Source organism: Lactuca sativa, chromosome 5, assembly GCF_002870075.4.
Source record: "Lactuca sativa cultivar Salinas chromosome 5, Lsat_Salinas_v11, whole genome shotgun sequence".
NCBI classification, from domain to species: Eukaryota; Viridiplantae; Streptophyta; class Magnoliopsida; order Asterales; family Asteraceae; genus Lactuca; species Lactuca sativa.
The window spans coordinates 128309455-128336311 of NC_056627.2; the positions used below are offsets into that span (position 1 = coordinate 128309455).

Consider the following 26857-nt stretch of genomic DNA (forward strand, 5'->3'; position numbering starts at 1 on the left):
CAAGTTGGTTTTGGAGGGGTAAGATAAAAGTCATTTTTATCTTATCCCTTAAATGTTGAATTTCAAAATGTAGTTAGGATAGATAATGTAGAAGATTTTAGGATTATTTTTTAAAATTTAAAATTAAGATAATGTTGATGGTTAGTTAAGTTCCCATCTTTGGTGGCTAATTTTTCGATTTGAATATGGGAAGTAGTTATGATATACTTAAATAAATAGTGAATTGTTTTGTTAGGATGACATCACCAAAAATATTAAGAACGATCTAAGGGTTGAAATCAATCAGAGAAATCCAATGAATGGTTCTGATTGTTGAAGGTGACATCATCAAGTTTCTTTTTTAATATATATAAAGATAGGATGCTTTAAACTTGAAAATACAGGAACAATTATAATGACATGATAAAAAAACTCAAAACTGCTTAGATAACATGTACATACCTCCATTAATTTACCTTCACCCAACAGACTCCAAAACTTTATATAAAGATCAATAATAATACACAATCATGCTACAATAAACATAGAAAATCAGAGATTCATTCAAACAAAAAAAAATTATTAACCTCTTCGACTTACATATATCCTTTTTTCTTATGTTGTTTGGTAAACAACATTTTTAGGCAACTTCATTAGACACAAATGCAAACCTATAAGTCATAAATTGCATTCGTCCTTCTTCATCATTGTTCAACTTCTGCTATTACAACAAAAAATCAAAATTAGAAGATTAAGTAAAGATAAAAATAAACTAATAATAGTTGGTTGTCGTGTAGACAGATAATCACCGTTTATGTGTAAAAATCATATATATATAACAACTTACCGGATTGTAGTTATGATGATAATTAAAGATATTTGACAGCGATCGTGGTGAAAAAACAAATAATCAAACTACCCCTACGGCCAAACACCTGAAGCAGAAAAATAAAAAATAATTATTGCAAGTGTTAAAATCTTACCTGTATGTTGTTTATATGTGTATTTAGAAACACGGGAATTTCAACTCAATTTGCAATTGAAATTCTCTAATAAGCATTGAAAAGATGCGACTTGTCTGATACGACCAAATTAATCATCAAATTATGAGAACCGCAGTGCGAAAGTACTTTCGTTTTGCCGCCATTTTTTTTGAAGTTAATTAAGTTAATATGATAAGATACAAACCTGATATCCATACATATCAATAGCACAAATTTGATAACCTTCATGGATGAAAAACTCTCCCAACTTTAACCAAGTTTAATTGAAATTATGAATTTATGTTTCAATCATAACTTTAGAAATTAAAAGGGAATGTAAAGCATATTCAAAACATAATAATTACATACTGAAGATGTTCTGGGTAAGAAAATCCTTTCAATCGAAGCTTACATAACTCCCTAAACCTATACCCCTAACAAAAGGGCAGAACTTGCAATTCAATAGAAGAAAGTAAGGGCAAAAATGGTAAATTTAAATGGTAAATAATAGCCGAAACATAAAGAATCAAATCAAATGGAAGAAACAGAAGGTAGAAGATGTAGTTACCTGGAGCAAAGTGGTCGAGGCAGAGACTTTGTGTGTGGGGTTCGATTATGAACGACACCGACAACAGTATATAGGTCGAACCCTAAATCAACAGTGAGATTGGGAAGAATAAGAAGAAACGAACGATAGCTTATGTGGCCCTGGTCTGATCAAAGCTGAAGCGGTGAAGCCATTGGAAGAGAGGAAGGGCGAAAAGAAACTGTAACAAAGAAACAAATAGAAAGATGGATTAGTGGATATTAACAGAAATACGGTTGAAGGACCTTACCTCAAGCGATTGTGGATCTTTAGTCAACCAATCTTCGTGTGCATTCTGTGTGGAATTCGATGATGTTGGTAAATGAAATCGGGGTCGATATTAGGGAGATCAAAAGGGTTGTGAAAGAGGAGGTGGGAAGGGTTATATGGAGAGAATTGATAGATAATGGAAAAAGATGAGATTCTAGAGAGCGAATCAATGGTCGAGGGTTAAACTAAGATGGATCGGTGGTGGGTTCTTCTACATCATATGGCGGTGGATGTCCTAGCGGTGGTTTGTTATTGGAAGACGAAGCGGCTGTAGGCATATTAAGGGAGAAGCCGCTCATATTGTAGCGGTGGGAACCATTGAAGTGACCACACATGGTGGAACAATCTCATTGGAAGAGAAATCGGTGGGTGGTGAGACGCATACTTTTTTGGAGAAGTAGGCGACACGTATATAGACTCACAAATCCATATATAAAAGGAACAGATGATTAAAAAAGAAATTATAAGAAAAATAGATAGATTTAAAAAAAAAATTCAAAACCCAAAAGAAAAAATAAAGTTTGGTCCAATCAAGAGGAACTACTGTTCAATTGGGAACCCTCCTTTAATATATATATATATATATATATATATATATATATATATATAATTAAGATAATAGAAAATTGTTAAAATCCCTAAATAATATAAAATAACTAATATATATGTATCTATATATATATATATATATATATATATATATATATATATATATATATATATATATATATATATATATATATATATATATATATATATATATATATATTAGGGTAAAACCTGTGGAACCCACGGGTGTTAATTTTAAATAGAGTTATAAATTTAATTATGTAATAAAATAATATAACAATTATTTAGAAAACTCTTGAAATGTAATATTGTATTTTTTTAATAACTTTGTAATTTGTAAGTATTTAATTACATAGTAATTTGGTGAGATTAATGGAAATTGTTGTTGTTGTCTTCGTCAGATTTTTCGAAATTTTAGGCTTTCTGACCATAACCTTGAAATCCATGCAATGTTGGTATTTTCTTAGGATATGTTCGTTATTTTTAGTAACTTTGTAAATTGTAAGTATTTAAATTCAAATGGAGATTTTTAAAACCTTACTTTTGGTGCATGATTCTTGTTGAACATGCATAGATGATGATGCAACCACAAGGGAACGCGTGGGAAGAAAACCCTATTGATAATTTGAAATCGTAATGACCGATTAGAAATTAAAAAATGTCATTAATTTACAACGATATAAGTTTTGTATGTAAGTTATAATGATTACTTAAATTAACATATACACTGTTATGAATATCATATCAACATTTTGTATGTGTAGATATATGATAATATCATGATTTTATACAAAGAAATATAAATTTCAATAGAATAGGACTGAAATGAAAAATAAATAGGTAGTTTAAAATAATAAAGCAATATTATATAAAATAACAAAAAAAGATAATTAAAAATCATAAATTTCCAAAAAGTTCTTATGACGCAACATTGGATGTATAAGTATGTATTAATTAAATAAAAACAATACTTTATATTAAATACACAACTTTAAAATGAGTTTGGAGGTTTGGAGATTTGGAGGCGTGTAATCGATCAAGACTCAGATGTCAAGTTTGCAACCCATGAAAAATTCACATCTTATTCGAAGCTTATGGTTAATTTTGTTCTCATGATATAACTAATGCATATATATTTATATATTATGCTGTGAATGTTTAAAAACATTAAAAAGAAAAAAAAAACTTGTATTTAAATAAGAATGTGGTTTTTAAACGAAAAAAAATATATTTATACGGTTTCAAATGTAAATGGTCAATATTGAACAAAATTGGATAAATGGTGTTCTGTTTGAAACAAAAAAGTAGTGTAAAAATTGATAGAAAAATTAAATTTATTGTCAAAATCGAAAAAAATTAAAATTTAGCGTTTTTTGTGGAAAAAATTCAATGTTGACATGTCAACATGTCATTTCAGCATGCTATGTCATCATGTCACGTCAACATGTAACCGGGTTGACTGGTCAGTGGTCTAAATTGTAAAAAAATTAGAAAACAGTGTAAAATTTGAGACAAAAAAACCATAATGTCAATTAGAATTTTAATGTAAACTTAATATTTTTTGTGCTATTTACCCTTCTTGCTATAATTAAAAGAAAAATAAGGAATGATTCTATAAGAAATAAATTGCAATACAATTTAATGCTCGACATATATGAACTTTTAAAAAAAATTAACAAAGACAAAACTTCAAAAAAGGTCCCTGTGGTTTTCGAAAATATCAAGTTTAGTCCCTAAGTTCAAAAAACCTCACAGATGGTCCTTGTGGTTTCAAAACTTTTAACAAATGGTCATTTTCGTTAACTCCGTTAGATTTTGCCAGTTAAGTGAAGGGTGTTTATGTCATTTCACTGTCATAGGGACCATTTATGAAGATTTGTCTTATTTTAAATATATATATATATATATATATATATATATATATATATAATTAATATTAAAGGGTCCCACCCCCCCTCTCTCTCTCTCTCTCTCTCTCTCCACCGTTCCTACTTCCTACTTCCATCACCATTCTTCCACCCCTTTCTTTAAATCGCTGTTGGATTCCATTCTTTTATTTGATCTGAAACAGATTTATGTGGGGCCTTTTTTGGTGGTCGCCTCACAATCACTTATGGGTTTTTGACCTTTATCCCAATTGGTCTCTTGGAGATAGATCGTTGTTTATCTGGAAATCTATGGAGAAGACGAGGGATACGGATGTAATTTTGATTGAAGTTTGATGGGTTATGTGCCTTCATTCTTGTAGAAGAGAGATATAGGGTATAATTTACATTTGTGATGCAATTCCGGGTCTTGAAATCCTCTTCAGAAACACATCTTCTTCTTCATCTAAATCTACTAATGGATCCACTTTAAGATTTTCCCAAGAAATTCCCCTTCGGTTTTTTTGGCATCAGCTATGTAAAGAATGTGCTTTGGGGTGGGGTGGGGCTATTGTAATATCCGATGATACCCCCTTCCCCTTCATGGGTTTGATTCGAGTTTTGTTGTTTTCAAATGGGTTGTTGGTGTCGAATAAGCCATTAAAGAACCATGGTGAAGGAATGAAATAAGAAATGGGACGGAGGTTAAGAAAGCTATGATTTGGGGATTTCACCGTTTGATATGAGTTCATCGACAATGGGGCTTCTGATTGATTTAATTAGTATAGGGAGGATTCGGATCGATCGAGCAAATGATAACAAAATCGATGCACACACGATTTTCCTCTTCAGAGTTACCCTACGAACACATCTTTGCTGATGGCGGTGATTTGGAACAACAACGGGGGTGGCAGGAGGCCACTCCGTTGGTCTTCTGATGCCATGTTCTTGCTTCCTTCGACTGTATTCAATGAAGGGTGTGTGGAGAAGGTCACTAAGTAGCTTAGGGGTGGTTTTTCCAGCGAGAAAGTGAGGTGGCAGGTGATTTTTAAAGCAACAACAGCAGGTGGCGTTGGGCAGTAGGAGGCTGCTTCGGTGGCCTTCTACTTCTTCTTTCTTGCTTAAAATTTACAGAGAAACACAAATGGGATGAGGGAGAGAGTTATGATCGAAACAGCAACAACAAGGGGTTGGGATGTGCTCTAAGGTGGTAGCAGTGAAGGGTGGGGTGGTGGCAATTTGGTGGCAGCAAGGTGGATGCCACCTCTTCCTTCCTTTTTCTGGGCAGAAACAGATGAGGGGGAGATGTGAGGTGGTGTTTGGGGTGACGTTTTTTATCAGTAGAGAGTAGTTTTGGGTGGTGGTTTATGGTGGTTTCTTGGTTGTTTAGAGAGAGAGAGAGAGAGAGATGGGTGGGTGGGACCCCTTTATATTAAATAATTATATATATATATATATATATATATATATATATATATATATATATATATATATATATATATATATTTTTAAAATAAGTCAAACTTCATAAATGGTCCCTGTGGTAGTGAAAAGACAGAAATACCCTTCACTTAACGGCCAAAAGCTAACGGTGTTAGTGAAAATGACCATTTGTTAAAAGTTTTGAAACCACAGGGACCATCTGTGAGGTTTTTTGAACTTAGGGACTAAACTTGATATTTTCGAAAACCACAGGGACCATTTTTGAAGTTTTGTCATTAACAAATAACAATGGCATTTCACCATATCTATTTATTTGTTTATTAAAGTGCCCAGTTTGATTTCTTTTTATTGTCACATTGTACTTTTTCTAGTGTAATATTGTAACTCCAAGAAAAATGTAAGTATAATGTTGTTGATTTTATAGTATTTATTTGTTTATCAAAGCGCCCTAGTTTGATTCATCTACACTTGTATGGATCCACCTTTATACCCTCTCTTTGACAATTGTTTAACTTGTATGTAATTTTATCCAACAATAAAAAAACTCCTTTTTCTAACATAGAAATAAAGGCACCACAAAAACATCAATTTACAGATAAGAAAACAAATTTACAGAATGAGAGTTTTGCAAAAAAAAAAATCCATAATTACAATTTTCTGAAGCCATGGCAGATTTATGGTTACTGAGAAAATAAAATGCAAAAATGTTAATAAAATGTGTAAGTAGGTCCCTTCCCCATCTAAGTAAGCTTCCAATCCTAATACTCACAGTGCCCTCATTACCTTCCTGCAAGCACAATTTACCTGAATCCTCATGTAAATCAAAGAATGATCAAGATATATCATTTTTTCATCAATGACAATAACCATAGCTTGTAATAACCACTTCATGTATTGAAAACTAACTACTATCATCCCTGTAAACGTTGTTCCTATCAACAATGAAAATGAATCAGAAGTTGCTAACTGTATTCAAAGACACAAAAAGATAATAAAAATAACATTATTGTAGTGATCTTATAGACGATCAAATAAACCTTGAAATATTAAGGAAATCACTGAACATAACAAGGCTCCATCGATAACCATTAGTCTTTGCAAGATGGCTAAAGCTCTAAATGTCACACAATCATGAAACAAATTATGCCACCATTTCAACATCTCTGGACTTTTCAAAGTGGTTATAACCGTGAGTTGCTGGAAAGTCTACCAAGACTCATACTAATCCTAGCGCAGTGGATACTAAACAATAAACCACCCCATAAAAGATCACAATATACATCAAGAAAGAAAATAATAATCATAATCACATTTACACGATGATGATCTCAACTTTAGCATCTAACCATCATGGAGAAGAATGAATAGAAGCATACATCAAATAAGTTTTTGAAAAATGTAAAACTCCTTTATGATAAAATGTCTAAAGTTTCATATGTTTTGTTGACTTAATAAACAAAACAATAGACATAATATTTTAAGTGAAAGTAGTTTGCTTAAGATAAAACAGGGAACAAACATATTGATATTCCCTTTCACTAAAAGCTTTAAAATTTCCAAACATTGGCCCAAAGAAACCAAATGCTAAGCTACAAAGAGTACTACTCACAATAATTGCTATAGCCAGAAAGCTGAAACTGGTGTAAACATCATGTTTGCAACCACTTTCATCACCGGTCCGAACAGTTAGCATTCTCTCTTTATGGCTAGTTTATATAATTTATGATCTGTTTCAAGAGCATTGAGATATTAGGAAGAGTTGCATTAGTCATTTCCTTAAGGGAACAAACCACTTGAATTCTTTTGTCTTTGGTAAAAAGATTCTCCGCTTCTAAACATATTTGATATCCATTGAATTCCAAAACCTTAAATCATAAAACCAAAATAAAAGGACCAGATTAGTTCTAAATTTAAAAGAAGATATCAAAAGGTACAAATGCATTACAACTTTTTCATAAATATGACAAAATGTTCACCAATTAGGGTTTCATATGAATTTAAAAAGTGAAAGACAATTTGTTGTCAAATGTAAGAGAAAAGATCATCACATTAAATAACAATTTCATTCACATGGACGTGTTTATAATGGTTGAGAAGCATCATTTATGGTTCAATTCACTTTGTCACATGCCCTGCAAAAACAAACATCATGGTTAAAATGTACCATATGTATAACAACGTAGTTTGTTACAAACAAACAAATATTAAAACTTTCATGTTTCTACTTTACTACCTGCTCACAAAAAAAAAGTAAAAAAATAAATATGTTCTCTTACAAACACAAAGAATAGCAACCTAAGTTTTTATCATAAAAAAGTTTACTGCTTTTACTTTGCTACCAGATCACACATAATTTTTTTTGTTTTTGCTTTGCTGTCATGTTCCTCACAAACCCCTAAAAAATTGGTTCTACTTTGTCGTTAGATCACACTAAAAAGAAAATTTGAATAAGAAGAAGTTGTCAACTTGACTATCATAACTGCAATCTCCTAAGGCTTTTTCTGGTAATTTGATATTTTGAAGAAAACCGTACAAATGGTGATTGAGGAATATCGCCAGGAAAAAGAATTTACAAAACTTCAAATACTAATTATAAGAATCAAGATCCCATCCAAACCCACAATTTCCTAAGAAGATCAATTTCTTAATCGCAATCAAGATTAATACATAAATATAAATTGCTTTATAAGCGGAATACCTGATTCCCTAAACTTTAAAAAAGAAAAAAAAATTGTGTGTGCATTTCATCGAACACTTTACGTGTATACAAAGTTAAATACTTATTAAAAGAATCAATCATCAATCATATACTAATAAACTACAGTGGTATTAGGATTTAATAGACAAATAAGATTGAATAATAAGGCAATACATATTGATCAATTTAACAATGAATTGCTGCAAAAGAATCCAAATTAGAATCATCGACATCAAACCTTTTATGTTATAGATTAATCCATTATTACCTATTAATCAATTTTGGTTACTGTGGGTTGCAAAATATGCTCGTATTGGCACCTTTTTCATGAACCATTCAAGGAGTTTGATTATTCAAGAAATCAAGCACAAAGATAAAAATAACTTACAAATCCATTATAAAACTGAAAGATTGAAAAATAACTTTTCAAAAGAAAATTCACAAAAGAAGCATCTAAAAGCAGAAGCCATTTCAGACATATCAGCAATTAATGTTCATCTTCAGTAAACATAAACAAAAGATTTCATACATATAATAGAGAGTAATAACTAATTTTCAAAACCTCAACTTTGAAAACAACGAAATAGAAGAATGAGCCCCACTCATCCATCCCCAAACATACGTATTAAATGTGAAATCAAATAAATCTAAGCTAGAAACGCTACCTATCGTTAGAGCTTAAAATTCAAGATTGGATATTGTAGTCTTTGTCTCGTCCCTTTGAAGCTGCTTGTAAGGGCTATAAAAGTGAAGCATACAAACTCTTATTTTGAAAGATGGAATGACATTAAGCAAAAGGTGTCTTGGGTTAAGAAAAAAGGGAAAAGAATAAGATCACCCGGTGACTGCAAAAATCATCAAAAATCCATGGTCACTGGAGAGCAATCACTATCAACATAAAATATATGAAAATGAAGAGTATTTTACCCAAACATACTGATGGATCTAAGAATAAAGATGATAACAGCTCATAGAAACATCCAGCAACCAGTCCATCATGCGGTTCTTCCCAAACACTCTCCATCTTCAATTATCGCTTCAAATCTATATCATAACCCTGGATATATAAAAAAAGGGCGAGATTTAGGTTAGATAATTAGGTATTCCAAAACTATATCTCATTAATAAATTTAAACCATATCAGAAACAACTACGATCAATAAAGGGTGGATGGAAACTATCAGAATCGATCCTGCCAGTTTGAACATCCTTTCCGCACATAGGCGGTGGAATTACGCAACAAAGATGTTGAGAATTGGTAGTTGAAGAAATCGTCAAATGAGGAGAGAGAGAGAGAGAGAGAGAGAGAGAGAGAGAGATTAACATTGAATAAGAAGAAGAAGAAGCGATCCTTTAGGGTTGAAATTTGAAAACCAAATCACTTTTATGGGATTACATCCCTTATTTCTGGAAATTAGAGGCTGATTTATAGCATTAAAAGTTGGAAACTCTTAATTGTTTCCGATGCCAGAGCGAGAACGAACGCAAATAGGGATATTAAGAGGTAGAAAGGGTGTTTTTGGAACTTCACATAGAAACTTTGAGCGGGAAAATTCACTGGCAGGGGCTTAGAAAATGCCACCCGACATAAAGGTAGAATAGGGGATATATATATATATATATATATATATATATATATATATATATATATATATATATATATATATATATATAGGGTTAGGTTCATGTGAGACGACCTAATTTTGTGAGACCGTGAGACGCATTTTTTTATTTTTTTCCGTTAATTCAAGTTCCGAAAATAATATTTAAAAAAAGAATTTTTTTGATTTTTCCATTTATTTTGCATTTTAAAATTATTTTTAGAATATGTACAGTGTAATATTCTATTTAAAATATTTCATGTATTTTTCAAAAAAAATGGGATTTTTTTTTATTTTTTTAGTTAATTCAAGTTCCGAAAATAATATTTAAAAAAAAGAATTTTTAGATTTTTCCATTTATTTTGCATTTTAAAATTATTTTTTAGAATATGTCAGTGTAATATTCTCTTTAGAATATTTCACGTATTTTAAAAAAAAAAAAACAGGATTTTTTTTTATTTTTTTTATTTTTTTTTAATTTATTCAAGTTCCGAAAATAATATTTAAAAAAAGAATTGTTGGATTTTACCATTTATTTTGCATTTTAAAATTATTTTTAGATTTGGTCTTACGGTCTCACAAAATTAGAATGGTCTCAAATGAACCTGAACATATATATATATATATATATATATATATATATATATATATATATATATATATATATATATATATATATATATATATATATATATCAGTGTTGCAGAAATCGGATTTGGTAACCAATTAATCGGTTGGCGACCTTAAACCGATTATAATTAGGGTGCTTGGCGGAAACTTGTCAAAATTAGTCAAACTCAGGCTTGACGGTCTTTGACGGTCGTAGGCGTGAAATATTTAAAAAATTCAAAATTTTAAATTTTCAAATTTTTAATTTTTCAAAATTTAAAATATTATACTAAAATTTTCAAAATTCCAAAGTTTTAAAATTTTAAATTTTCAAATACTTAATTTTTTAGGAAATATTAATTTTTTTAAATAATTTAGGATCACCGATTAATCCTCGATTAATCCCCGCCTAGTCCGATTAATTTCTTATATATATATATATATATATATCTATATATATATATATATATAATAGTAATAATAATAATATAACTAAATATAAATGATTAATTATTTATTTTTAGTTATATAGGTTATACATATATATTTGTATATTATTTAATAATTAAATATAAATGAATACATAAAAACAAAATTATGATGCAAAAAACAATAACATTAACAATCCTTCATGAATACATCGAGAGAAAATTAATACATTTTAACAATCCTCTATAGTTATAAAAGGTGTTTCAGGATTGTAAGGTTTCAGTTGTCTATAAAGTTCCAGACATGACATGAATAGGGTTTCCCATCCGTCTACACATGGGGCTTTGTGGCGGATCCATAAAGTTGTAATGGTAAGCAGCTGTCAATCTCCTTCTAATTGTACCATCACATAATAATTACCATATACAAGTGAAATTATAAAAACACGATGGTACAAAAATTCTTCTAGGCCTTTCCAAAGAGGAAAGAAAGTGAGAGAGCCTTGTTTGGTTAAAAAAGTAAGGACTACACCAAATCTATTGGCAATGAGGATACATGTTTCAGGAATAAGCAACCAGTGTCTTGTAGGTGCCGACGATTGTAAGAAATTCAATAGAGTATATAGTTCACCGATTCCCTCAGTGAAAACGCTTGCATATGCATCTTGCAAACTTAAGAACTTGTCTAGTAGTTGACGCCGAACAATCATCCTCGCCATACCCAAGAGAAACAGATATTGCTCGAAATCCACAATTTTCATATCCCCTACATCTTGTATATAGTGATGTAAGGATGAAACATCACATGAATTTCATCTATATGTCGATGATTGTAGCATGATTGAAGCTCTTCCTTCAAGTCTGGAATTTCATTCAAGTCTGAAATTTCATTCACGTCTGGATATTAATTCAAGTCTGGATCTTCCTTAAAGTCTAAAATTTCATTCAAGTCTGGAATTTCAATCATGTCTGGAATTTTGGTTATGTATGAACTATGTCTTGCCAGTTCCTTGTTGTTCAACTCAATAGACTTTGACATGGTTGAAAAGTTGCGTCTTCTTGGAGCATGATTGATAGAATCAGCTTGTTTTTGTTTTTGTTTCTTCAGACGTGGTCGTCCACGCATATTTTTTGAATTTCAGGTTCTCTAATGTGTGTTTTACTTGGCTAGAATATATCTAGTAGCTTTCTCATCATGATTTTTTTCATAGCTCCTGGTTGCTTATTGTAGGTTTCTTTAAATTCTTCAAATTTACCATCACCACATACATACTCATTTTCCATAGAAATTGATGGTGAAATTTTAAGCTTTCTCCGGAATACATCAATCAATTCCAATGGAATACACTCACATGCATTTAAATATCATTAATATATAAACAATCAATATATAACTTAAATTTTTAAAATAAAATTGTCAAATATACCATCAGATTTCAAGTACGTTGATAGCATGCAAGCACATAGTAAGTCTGATGGGTTTTGAGCAGAACCTCATTACTATGGTGTAGATGCAACCCTAATGCTTTCGATCTAGGTTTTCCTCAAATTATACATGTAAACAATCTTCCAAAGCATAAACCCTAATCTAACATGTCTAAGAACGAAATTCATATGTAAATAAGGGCTTGGAATCTTACCTTACTTGTTATGTAGCAATAACAAGAACAATCCACAAAGTCTTTGATTCTTGAAAGCTTAGTGCCCTAAGTGTTGCACCTCTAATGGGGTCACAAACACTTTATGCAAAGGTTGATGTAGGAGAGAGGAGGATTTCGACCACTCTAGGGTTTCTTAAAGCCTTGGACCAAAATCCCTTGTAATTTGGGGTCTATTTATACTTGTGGATGCTAGGGTTTTAGATGGAAACCCTAATGTCACTGCTTATGCCTTAAGCAGCCCATGGACCCCTTTAGAATAGCCCTTGGACAAATTCCTTATGGGCTTCCCATAGAATTCGTCCAACCTTATTCCAAGGTAATCCATTAGCCCAATTGCACTAACAAATAATTACAATTATAGTCCCCTTTATTTAACTAGTCTTTTTTGACCACCAAATTAATTCCAAATTAATTTTTGATCAATACTAATTAAATAATATGATTTACAAATAATATATTAATCTTGTAATATATTAATAAAATTGTTTTCAGTATGAATTTATTATTCATATAATAAATTCTACTCTCTCTCATCTTGTCATCCTATCAAGTTGCATGAGTGAAGGCAACCCAAAAAGGACCATGCTCATAATCGGGTCAAGTATATACCAAAATAGTTATGGGCTTAGACACATAATCCAACAGTCTTCCACTTGGATAAATCTAATAACTATTTTTCAAGTACGACTTTAGAACCTCACTAGCAATCGTAGCTTTCAAATGTCGCTGTTGAACTATGATCTTATCAGCAACACGTCCTTTAGATATGGGATCATATATTCCTCCATTCTAGATATCGTATGAAATGAGACATGGATTATAATCATTCTCATTGTTCATATGTTGTTTCCCAATTTCCGATTTATGATGACTGACAACAGACTACAATTGAACACATCAACTTAGTCCAGGCTTGGCCAAGCGCTTAGGGCGTCATATGCTTGAACTATTTACTCATCAAATTACACACAACAATACGTTTTATAACATCAAGTTACTGATGCATTTACGTATTATCAATGCGCAACCGACTGACAAAAAACAACTCATATCTCTCCGTTTTAAGAATATAAGATATTATCATGTCACTAATCACTCGTGATAAAATCCATGAAGTTATTTCAGGAGCACTCATGAACACTGCAACCGACTTTTACTATGTCTAAAATGCTTCAGACAATCTACAGTTAGATTCATGAGAGTCTTGCCTCAATACCTACTTCCAAAGTATGATCGACTGTGGATGGTTTGAATAGTCTTATTATTCGGGAAGTTAAAACATGCGAAGTGAAACACAAGAATAATCGAATCCAATATGGCCTCAAAACTTGTGAGTTTAAATAAATCACCTTTTATTTAATCACCATATTGATTACATATTATTCATTGTATAATGTTTTGGATAATCAACTAAATACTTGAATTGAGACAATAGTCATCCCATGCTCCAAACATTCACACTTTCTCTACCTATGGTCCTTACTTTGTGAAATAGATCAATTGAACACACTTCCAATGATACACATTTCACAATTCTCAATCCTTATCACAAGTGTAAGAATACCAAATTCTTGCCACTATTAGAATATGTTAGATTCTAACATTTTACGCAATGTTCCTTTTGTAATGACATAGCACCAAGTCACAAAGATGTTGCCAATGATATTACAAAGTTCTCTATTGGAGATTGTTACAAGACAACTCCATAGATATGAAGTTTCACATTCAAAGTACATTCCTTTGAACATCCCTCTTGCATAAAAGTTTCTAATCTACACATATTCTTAATATCCAACTCCCATTATGGAAACATTTCCATATTTGTCATATAAAAACTCATTCTTAATAGAATCCTATCTATTTATAATAATGTCAATATGTTCCTTTCAATACTTTACTTCTAATTGCCCACAAGTGACCAATCCTTGGCGAACCTTAGATTGTCCTTGACAATTGTTTAATTATTTTAGTCATATCCAATTCTGGTCCTTTTTTTCCTCAAAATGCCCTAGGCATTTGGTAAAACAGAACAGTCGGATATTAAAGCATATTTAATTGATCCTATACCCGAAGCATATGGGATACGATACATAATGTCTTACATAAAGACATGATACTTTACCAGTCTCTTGCTATAATATTGCCATATATAGAATTCCCTTATGTTGAATCTTTTCAACATATTATTCATATATGTCCTTTGACTAAAATTTGATTAAAATTTCTTGATCTAAGCTTTTAGATTTGAAATGAAGTATAAATTCTCTCCCTTAATTATAGCAAAACAACTTTTCAACCTCTGCAACTTTGCAAAATGAAACTTTTATTTTCTATAATTAATATTGCTAAATTGTAATACATAATAATCATGATCCCACTAACATGATAATTATTTCCTTACCAACATAACACTTATGCTCCCACTAGCTTTGACATGTATTCAGAAATCAGCTGGACTTCTAGAAATCAATACTTATTGACTTTCATTACCAAAGTTCATATTTCTGATACGAGATGCTTTGATAAGACTTTATCTAAGCTTCTTAAAATCGTAAACCTTTCCTTAGATAACTCATTTATGTGTCTAAACTATTTCAGAACTCACAACAGTAAGTCCCAAATGTTCAAACTATTTGCCATTTCTCACAATTCGAACTATGAAGATGGATGTCGTAATCATAATCAAATTTGAGAATGCAATTTACACAACTGCTATCTCCTTAAAATCCTTTTAGCTAAAGCATTTCCTCACAATCATTCTCATGAATTGGAGAGAAACCTTATGCCACTTAGATTTTATAGTGTATGTGTTCCTATCCATGTGAATTTGTCATAACCATAATCGCAAGACAATGTTTGTGACAAATCCAAACTCATATGGACTGAACTTGTTCAATCTTAATTTCTTGACATTTAGCAGCACAAGGGCCTACCATATCTTCCAAGTTGTTGAGCAAATCACCCACACAGATCAATGGACTTTCATTGATTAATGTGCTTTGCCTTTATGCATTCAAATGAGAACTCAGATAACTCACATGCATAGTTAACTCAACTGGAATGGCACAGAAACAAAAATGTGTCAACACGATAGGTTACAATCCTCAAGTCGTGTGCTAGTGTAAAACAATAGGTTTATTTTTTATTAGTTCCTGAAACTTTTCAAGACCATTAAGAATCATATTGACCTCTTGACATATAAGATTCTATAGTCAAGAAACATTCCTTAACAAACAAATATTGAAGAGTCAGTGCGGGCTCTTATCAAGACAAACACTTTACATAATTGGTCTTAGTTGGTATTTGTCTTATCCAAGACATCTCAACTTACCATTTTCAAATGTACAAAAGTAAGAACCTAGTGTACTCCACATTTGATGATTGTTATAAACCTTCTTAAGATGATGTCACTCAAATCACAATCTTGGAGTACGACTCTAAGACTTGATTTTGGAACGAAGTATGATTCACCTTTTGATTTAACCATTCAATAATTTCTGATTCCTCTTCTTAGCCATACTAGCGCACTAAGGTGTTCTTCGAGGATCAATTGTGACACGGTTTCATAATCATAATCTAATCATAAAACATGATACTTAAGTACTCTCCCTTCTTTTCAGATCGGAGAAACTTTTATCTTTTTGGCTAATTAATTATTCTTATTCGTTCTGTTATACATTGAAGCTTTTCAAGGTATTAGAATTATACTTAATCTTGTGAGCATAACCATATTTACTAAACTTTTAGTAAATTATGACGAATATTCTTATCGTTCTTTGTGGCGGACTTGACCAGTGCACAACAATGTATACTAAATCTCCCAGTCCTTCACTTGACTCACATACTTGTGTGAACAAGGAATTAGTCTTAATTTTCCAAATACGAAGGTTCTCATTCATCATACAATACCAGTTGCATGATTCCAAGTTTCTGTCGAATTGAAACTTGGGTGATGAGAATCCTTCCTTATTTGGTAAATTTTAACACTACCACAAATAACATAACTAAGAATCACATCCTTTTCAATATTTCTAACATAGAAACATATAAACATTGATTTTCACATATGCCATTGCAAGGAAATATAAATAAGACAAAACCAAAATTTATTTTATTTATAAAAATGCGGAAAAATGTGTCCTTATAATCGCAATATCAAATGAAAACTATGCTACTAAATATTCCTAAGCAATCTATCCTAACTCTTAAACAATAGCTCAAAAATCCGATCATCGAACCATGCGATCAAAATCCATTTCTTTGCGATCAGACTCGACTCACTCCTTTTTTAAGATTCCTTTCTTTCCTTCGATCCTACAAAACATCAAAATTTAATCTTATCACATCATGTATTAAGAATCTACAACTGGGAACTTAATAGAGTTAGATAGTGGATTTACCTAAAGTAGAGTCATACATCTTGACTCTCCCATCTTCGCGATCCTTCAGGTAGATACGGCAGCTTCGCATCCAATGATCTTTTTATTAGCAGTAGAAATAAATGGACTCTTTTTGGAACAACACATGGGACAATCTCAGATTCAACCTATCTCTTACCATCCAATCAAACGGTTTAACCATGGCCAATCCCTTTCCATTGGGAAGAGAAGAGTTTTCTAGACTTCCAATGTTACCATTTCAACGTCCATGGAAGTTTGGGAGGTTGATCTACCAGTCAAATTTGCTTTACCATTGCACCAAATCATTGTTGATTCAGCAGCAATAAGCAAATAGGTAAGATTAATGAGGGTCACGTCGTGGCCCATCATATAGTACTCTCTAATGAACTCACTATATGATTCGGGAAGTGATTGAAGAACCAAGTCAACAACCAACTTCCTTGAGACAATGACACCCAACATTCCCAACTTATCAATGTGTGACTTCATCTCTAAGACGTATGAACACACAAACATTCCATTTTCGTGTTTACTCGCCAATACGGCTTGAGTGACCTTGAAATTTTCAAGTGTTCGAACACGTGAGTCAGGGAGAACTATTGGAAGAGGTCGAGGAAGTGAAGAATGATTTCCATTTGCACGATCCAATTGTGGAACATCAACTTCAAGTGGAAAGCCTTTTCCAAAGGATTCGGGAAGACCATAGTTATTTGACATCTACAAAACGGGATAAAATTCAAGTTAGTTGATAAGAATCCTTGATATAACACCAAAATGAAATAACAAGGCTAGGATCCAACACAATATTCTGTAATTAGGAAGAGGGATTCTGTAATCCAATTGCAAAATATTTGAAGGTAGGTAAATAACAATTTACCAATTTCCACCATGAAAAACGAAAAGAAAACTATGTTTTAAATGTTTTGAAACCTTTAGATATTTTGAGATTCACTGAACTTTTCAATGACATGTTTAATCTCGATTATGCTCTTCAAGTTTGTGACTGGGATGCCAAGGATCACAAACAAGATGTGGATAACCATGTAAATTAGCTTAGTACTCACGATGTCGATCACCACCCAATCAATGTGACGGTTAACCACACACGCTCCATTGATCAATAATAATCTTATGAGAAACCCATTAACATCCTTCATTGGTCCCATATTAGTGTGTCGGTTAACCACACACGCTCCACTAACGACCAACAAGGTTCAATGTGCAATTTCATAGATTAGCACCAATTCCACATTTTACCTAAAGTAACTAAGATTTGGGAATTTTTAAAAGTGTTTAGTTACTTCGTATTTCATTATACTTATACTGGAAGGTTGTGTCTTATCCTACCCGTTCGGTTAACGTCCCTCTATTGGTCAAGAGTGCGGTGTGTAAGAATAGATACCTAATGGCGGTCATTTTACAGGCAGCTTCCTTAAACACCCCTTATAGACCAACTTCATGAATAAGACCTACTAACGGTAAGATTGACACTTTACTCATACATATATATTATTAGACTTTTAATTTTATATAGTATAAGAGTGTATTTTACACTTTTAAAATACTACGTGGTTTAATCTATTAATAATTAAACTTTTAATTTGATTAGTCTTAAACCATATTATTATGAATGTATTAATTATCTCTTTTAATTAAACACTTAATTAATTTAATAAAACGATAAGGGTGTAATTTGAACTTTCCAAAACACTAGGGTTTTAGAATTTAATATTTCAAAATTAATACTTTTTAATCAAATTTTAAATTCAAAAACTTGAGGGAAAATTTTGAAAATTTTGAAAATATCTTTTAGATCAAATCTGAAAAAAATAATTAAATATCATATAATTAATAATTATCACATAATTTGACCTAATCTAATTTTTTTTCTTACAACATAATTCAAATCAAAATACAAATAATTAAACTTTATCTTATAAAACAAGTAATTATCTTAATTTAACAATTATCCATTAATTTGATTAGGATATCAATTACCATAACATAAAAATCTGAATTTAATTTGGAAAAACAACTTATGGTAATTATCTAAATCAAATTAGGGAAATATTTCCGAAAATCTATTATCAGATATGAGCTCACGTCGTGAGCACTATGCTCACGCCGTGAGTCTGGCTTAGAATCGAAAAACTCAAATTTTTAGCTTTAAAAACCTAACTTTTGCATCATATAACAGAAAAACTACCCTAAGCTCCGATACCACTGATGGGTTTTGAGCAGAACATCATTTTTATGGTGTACTTGCAGCCCTAATGCTTTGGATCTAGGTTTTACTCAAGTTATACATGCAAACAATCTTCCAAAGCATAAACCCTAATCTAACATGTCTAAGAACAAAATTCATATGTAAATAAGGGTTTGGAATCTTACCTTACTTGTTATGTAGCAATAACAAGAACAATCCACAAAGTCCTTGACTCTTGAAAGCTTAGTGCCCCAAGTGTTGCACCTCTAATGGGGTCACAAACACTTTATGCAAAGGATGATGTAGGAGAGAGGAGGATTTCGATCACTCTAGGGTTTCTTAAATCCTTGGACCAAAATCCCATATATTGGGGTCTATTTATACTTGTGGATGCTAGGGTTTTAGGTGGAAACCCTAATGTGACTCCTTAGGCCTTAAGCAGCCCATGGACCCCTTTAGAATAGCCCTTGGACGAATTCCTTATAGGCTTCCCATAGAATTCGTCCAACCTTATTCCAAGGTAATCCATCAGCCCAATTGCAACTAACAAATAATTACAATAATAGTCCCTTTATTTAAAGAGTCTCTTTTGACCACCAAATTAATTTCTAATCAATACTAATTAAATAATATGATTTACAAATAATATATTAATTTTGTAATATATTAATAAAACCATTTTTCAGTATGAATTTTTTATTCTAATGATAAGTTCTACTCTCTCTCCTTTTGTCATCCTATCAAGTTGCATGAGTGAAGGCAACCCAAAATGACCATGCTCATAATCGGGTCAAATACATACCAAAATAGTTATGGGCTTAGACACATAATCCAACAAAGCCACAACTATTTTGTAGTTTACAACCATAGTTTGAAGAGTAAACTTGATGTACCCGTTGAAGTTCCTCTACTAGCATATCCAGAGCTTTAAGTGAAACATTACCTCGCAATTAATCGAAACACAAAAATATATGTTCGTGTTTAGAGACTATCATGCTCTTTTCAAAACTCTCAGTTATCGTTGTAAGTTGAGACTTCATAAACCGATCAATAGTACCAACAAATTTAGCTAAAGAATAATTTTTTCTTGTAAGTACTTCTTTAATGTTGAATGTTGGCTCTCAATTCTGTTGTTGGTTCGTTGTCCAAAGCTCAAATATTGATCAATCCAAAGAGAGACAAATATTTCCTTATACTTGTTTAAGAAAAAATCATCCAAATACTTTAAAACATTTGGAATTCTATAAATATTATTTATGTGTAAAAAACCTTCTAAATTTATAAACAAGTAATTACAAATAAGTGGAATTGTATCTTCATGTTCTCTTAACATTGACTGTAGTTTTCTGTAGTTTTCGGTGTATGATGTCCATCTTGGAGACTCAACAAGTATACTATACGCAAAGGAATACTAGAATCAAGTTTAAAATACTATAGTAGTATTTTATGATACTTCACAATAACAACAAATCTAGAAACTTATCAACTTTGTATACCAAGAAGCTCTAGAATCAAACATACAATTAATATATTATAGGAGTATGTTATGCCCTATAACTAACTTATGTGAAAACTAAAAGACCTTTACTGGTAGGTCTATAATTACTGAGTGTATATGTTAAGGTTATATATCATTGAGATTTTATAGACTTAGAATTTGTGATTTTCACTCTACTTCCTGTTCGTTGTTTGGTTGTGGTCTTAGAGTAGGATCACTTATTCGAAAGTTTATTTGATCTTAGTTATATATAATTTGTATACACTATGTGATTATAGGAGGACCTGGTAAGCATCACCCCATAAAAATAAAAATATTTTATTTATCTCATAGATTCTTTAGACACTCCCATTCTCGCACAAACAACATAGGTAGATGTAACCACTACACTACAATAGCCAACAGAGGAGTTGAGGAAGAACCAAAAGAGGGTTCATGAGGAGGTAACTGAGAAAGGACCAAAAGAAGAGAAAACCATTAGAGAGATCATTAACGAACCTTACCCTATCAGGAGCAAACTAGAAAGCACTCTATACATCACACTAGTATTTTATAAAATGATATAACTTAGTGAGTTAGCAATTCCACTAGTCACACTATGTGTTAGGTTTATCATTTCTTTCGTAAAAACAAATTATAAATACTAGTACATCAAGTCATAGAAATTTGTTTAAGGGCGATAACTAATAAAAGTTCATAAGTTTATTCTATATAGACTTCTATTATGAATTGTTTAGAAAACTCTATAAAAGTCAGAACACGATACGCACAGGACCAATATTACATAGTTAAAGCGACACACGAGTTATAGCCATTACTAAAGACTTACTACCATTTCATTCTCTTAAACCTTATGGTAGAAAGATGCCTTTACGTAGATTTATAGGGTGTGATCATACCAACACTAATGTACCGGATCACATAAGAACTCCGCAGTTAAGCATGCTTGGACGAGAGTAGTACAAGGATGAGTGAACTTAACCTTTGTACAATATCTATTTCTATTCACTACCATGAATACATCGTAGGGAGGTAGGTTGAAACATTAAGAATCGCATAACGAACCAAGAAAATTTATATGCATATATAAATAGGTAAAATACAACTTGCAACAACCGTAGTTACTTAAGAACCTGTTTCACATCATACAACAGAATCATGTCTTCACATGGAAAAAACCGGCCAACCGACGAAACTCCGATTCTACATATAGACTCCGCTACATTCCAAGTCACCGTAACAGCTGCTGTGACAGCTGTCGTGGTGCAATTCAATGCCAACAACCCAAACGAAAATGGAAACAGTGTCGACAATTCAAACCGTAGTAACAACCAAGGAAAACAATGAGTGTCGGTCATCAAGGGAACCCTAGACCACAAACCTAAGAACAAGAAAAGAAAGTTCTAGAACAAAAAGGAGCGCAAATTATCTCAAAAAGTCAGCCCCTGCAGCCACAACATCTGCCTCTCCGATACCATCCAGTCGATATGTTGGAACACTACCGAAGTGCAACAAGTGTAATTTCCATCACAAGGGAATCTGCCAGGAATTGCATTGCAAGAAGTGCAACAAGAATGGGCACACTGCCCCGCTTATTTAGGACTCCATCCTAACACATCACTTCAACCACCAATGTCGGAGAAAGACCCATGAGCCATGCATGCGGTGAAATAGGACATTTCAAGAAAGATTATCCAACAGACAGAAATGACGGGGGATAGGGAGGAGATTAACAATAGGACATAAAGGAGCAACAAGGAACTTACTAGGATTCTTGGTACGTTTTCCAAATAACAATAATTAAGCATCGAATTTTTACAAAAGTTTTTGATAATTAAATCAAAATTATAAATTAACGCATCATTCATATAAAAACTAAGAATTTTTACAGGTGAGCTATGATAGCTTAGTGTAACATTAGAGTCATATATAGTTAAGATTCTGTAGGCTTGGAGTGAGTGATTCCGCCTTATTTCATGTTTCTTGTTTGATTATGGATTTAGGGCAGAGTTACTCGGTCGACTGTCTTCTCAATCTTAACTATATACGATTTGTATACACTAAGCGATTATAGAGAGACTTTGTAGGGATCATATTATGAGAATTCATTACTAATTATAGGAGCACTCTTACTACCTATACTAGCTAAATGTGGTGCAAATATTCGCAAAAGTAATAACAAGAATAAAACAGAAGGCACTAATGACATATACATAACACCATCGCTCTAAATAAACACTTCTTCCTAATCGACTTAACATTCGTTACAATAAGAAGTTCCAACGTCGTCATTCGACGTCGATTTTCTTGGTCCTCACCATTCCAACCCCATGTGCTACGAAAAGACTCTTCGCTCTAACCAACCGTCTAACTAAATCTTTTCAACCTATAACGATAAATCCGACATAAACCTCCATGTCATATCTCGCTTCAAAACTCAGAAGTACCCAAGCGAGGGGTACCACGCCTTCCTAGCTTACTCCGTAGACAAGAAACTTAAAGCGAAACACACCGAAGATGTTCCGGAAGTCCGTAATCTTCCCAAAGTATCCTCAGCAGACTTCCCAAGAATACCGCTCGTACAAGGAAAATTCAAGAATAGAGACTAAGAACCCATGCAACTAGTCTATCACCACTAAGGGTATATGCAAGGGTGGTATATAATTAAGATTCTATGGATTTAGGATGTATGATTCCGCTCTATCTCCTGTTCCTTGTCTGGTTGTGGAATTGGGGAAAAGTCACCCATCCGAACGTCTTTTCAATCTTAATTATATACGACTTGTATACACAAGGTGAGGGTGGAAGAACCAAGTATGAGCCCTACTATGAACTTCAGGGAAAATCTATCCAAGACTACGAGTGAGCATGCTATTATTCAAGTAAATGTAAACATGTAAACCAAACCCACACTTTCTCCCATCTTAAGTACAGTACCGTACTAACACAAACAATCAAGTTAAACAAAACAGGGTCACATACTAATAATAAAGGTCCGCTGGAACGACAAGCGAGGACCTGAATTCACTAAGGAATAGAAGAGCCTAATGAAACAAAAGTACCCACATATTTTCCCTAGATCAAGAGTAGCCACTTTAAAAACAATTTCGGGATGAAATTCCCAATGGGGGATAATGTAACGACCCGTTATTTTCAGTTAATAAAAGTCAATGAAAGTCAAACCCAAAAATTTAAAATAGCCAACTAAGTCAAACAAAGGTAAAATAATTAAAAACCATTTGATTTAATCATGTGTTTATGGTTTAAAATATGTGTTTTAACAAAGGAATAAAATACACTTAAAAGGTAAAAACCATTCTTGGTTAAAAACGGAAAAACACGCATGGCTAACCACTCCACCGAAAACTCGCAAGAACCTCATCTCCTCGGACCAAAAACAAGTTTTAGGTCTAGACCGAAAACATCATGCGAGATCCCACCTTCTCGGACCAAAATCAACTCAAACCGCAAACCACTTCGGACCACAAACCTCATGACCACACACATTACTCTGACCGAAAATAGATTGACCACAAACTCCTTTTCTCGGGCAGGGTTCTCGGCCGAAGACTCAAATTTTATCCCTTTGACACACTTTTTAACATGATTTAATCTCAATCACCAACATCACCGCCTATACTTTTACTTCATATTTAAGTTACATAACAGAAAACACTTTCATTTTCATATCTCTATTACCGAAATTACTTTCAATTCTCTTTCAAATATTAAACCCATTTCCATCATCCTTCCAATTCAAACTCCAGGAGACCATTGTTCTTCCAAAAGAGTTTTAAGTTTTTGTAAGTATTTAATATAAACAAGTGTTAGTTAACATTTTATTATTAGATTAACTAATTTGAAAACAACATTATGTGTATAAATATTAATAGGATACGACTTTAATCACGTATTCTATCACGAGGATCAATTGCAACCACTTTGTATCTAAACAAGAACACGCACACAAGGTGAGTTCATACCCCTACGTTTTTACGATTTTTAAATTGTTTTAGGTGGGTGGGGGGGGGGATACAAGTAAAACACTAGAAATCTTGTGTTTAAAAATATAAATTTCTGATTATGTTTTCTTACCCTTAATAAGAAATTAAACGTAAAATTTACTAAATACGAAAAATATCGTTACTATTGAATTTACAAACGGTTTACAAAACATGTTAAGACGCGACGGTTTTTACACCAATACAGAAACAAACTTATAAACTATAGTAGGTATAGTTTATGGAACAAAGATACTATTTTACAAGATTCAGGTTATAACATGGAAACAAACTTATAAACTATAATAGGTATAGTTTATAGAACAAATGATCTATTTTACAAAGGACAAGTTAACGTATAAATAAAAAGGTTTTTTAGATAACAGATGAACAAAAAGGGTTTTCTGTTATTACCCGTAAAAATGTTGAAGCAATTTGTGAAATGTTTTCATGTACTTATGTAAGTACTCGTAAAAGTCCTGACTTATAACCACAGTCTCTTGTAGGGAGAGCGATATATTTGTGTATATATCTATTTGAGACTGACAATCCCACATCCCGACTGTTAGCAACAGTCAGACCGGCAGGCCTGGGGTGACAAATATCGATTACATTCTGACGCTTGAAAAATGTTGCGATCAGGCCGACTGGGTTAGTATGGTTATAAGAAATCATAAAGAGAAAACAACGACATATTTACGAATAATGTATTATCAAATAATTTTATTTGATTATTAACCTTACATTCGGATTTCAGAGAAAATATACTTTCAGGGGTTTTATTTAAATAATAAAACCATATTACATTATTTGTAAGTATTAAATTTCTAGATTTACACACAGTTATACGAAAAGCAAAACATAATATTATTTACTAATATGGTACGAACAGAAGATCAGAAAACATATATCGAGTGTTCTTTTTATTAATGTCTATGATTTCTTAATATGTACGTTATGATTATTTATAATAAAAATCCGATAGACAGTGGGATGTGTGATTTCCGCCTTTCTTCATGTTCCTTGTTTGGTTGTGGGCTTAGGGCAGAATCACCCAATCAACTGTCCATTCGATTTTGGTTATATATAATTTGTATACATTAAGTAACTATAGGAGGTAACAGTAAGGGTCATACCAATTACATGAATCAGAACCTCGAATCACAGGTTATAAACATAAGAAACTTATACTTTTTAGTTTCAAAGTACTAAGACTACGATTTATTTACTAAGAAAATATTGGATTTTCTGGAAAAACATATTAATGTTTCAATGAAAAAGAACACATCTTTTCCAAACAAAATACTTATGAACTCAACAACTTAAATGTTGACATTTTTCAAACAACTTGTATTCTCAGGAAAGTTAGTAGACAGGTACCCTCTCAGGCATTACGAAGACGGAGCATAGGAGCATTACATCATATCTTTTCCTATAGTTTTAATGTTAAACAAGTAATGTTTTGAACACAATGTAAATACTATGTTATTAATACAATGGTTGTTGTTGCTTTTATTACTATTATATAATTGTTGTGATATTGTACATGACGTTATCCGCCCTCGAACGTTTCCGCCATTCCGGTTTGGGGGTGTGACATCTATTGGATAAAGTTGGAAATGTTATCCATATAGACCCTATTATAGACCAGATCTGAGTTGGAGACCCTTTTGGATCGAAGGAAATGGATAAATACGTTAAGCTGCTGAAAACCATGTTACCACGGTGCGGTAAGGCCACCACAACGTGACGGCGGGGCTGGTCGCAACTATTTTTTCGTATTTGAAGCTATGACATGGTAAGGGCTACCACGATGTAGCCGTCAGCTAAGTTGACACTTTTACACTTTTTGACCGTTTAGCCCTGTTTGACCCAAGGGTTTTTTTTTTGAGTATTTTGGACTATGTTGGAGAATTGGCCTTTTGTGGTTAGGTGTCGGTTTAGAGCTAAGACTTGGAGTCAGGACCTCATTAGCTATTGTTCAGATTCTGAAGTGAGTCCTCTTACTGTATCTACGAGTCGAAGGCACCAATACCGGCCCATTAATTGTTGTGTAGAA

General features: G+C 32.4%; 1 long non-coding RNA gene across 4 annotated transcripts; it reads right to left on the minus strand.

Annotated features, from left to right (window-relative positions):
* Positions 1–6332: 6332 nt before the first annotated feature.
* On the minus strand, positions 6333–9950 carry LOC122198018 (uncharacterized). 4 transcript variants are annotated; one of them, XR_006191824.2, is made up of 5 exons: positions 9719–9950; positions 9322–9451; positions 9060–9239; positions 7745–7828; positions 6333–7561 (listed from the first exon to the last, which is right to left on the minus strand). It is a non-coding gene; the product is annotated as an uncharacterized LOC122198018 (long non-coding RNA). The 4 variants fall into 4 exon arrangements; XR_006191823.2 differs by lacking the exon at positions 6333–7561 and having other exon boundaries at positions 7625–7828; positions 9719–9947; XR_008223992.1 differs by lacking the exons at positions 6333–7561; positions 9719–9950 and adding an exon at positions 9549–9704 and having other exon boundaries at positions 7625–7828.
* Positions 9951–26857: the final 16907 nt, after the last annotated feature.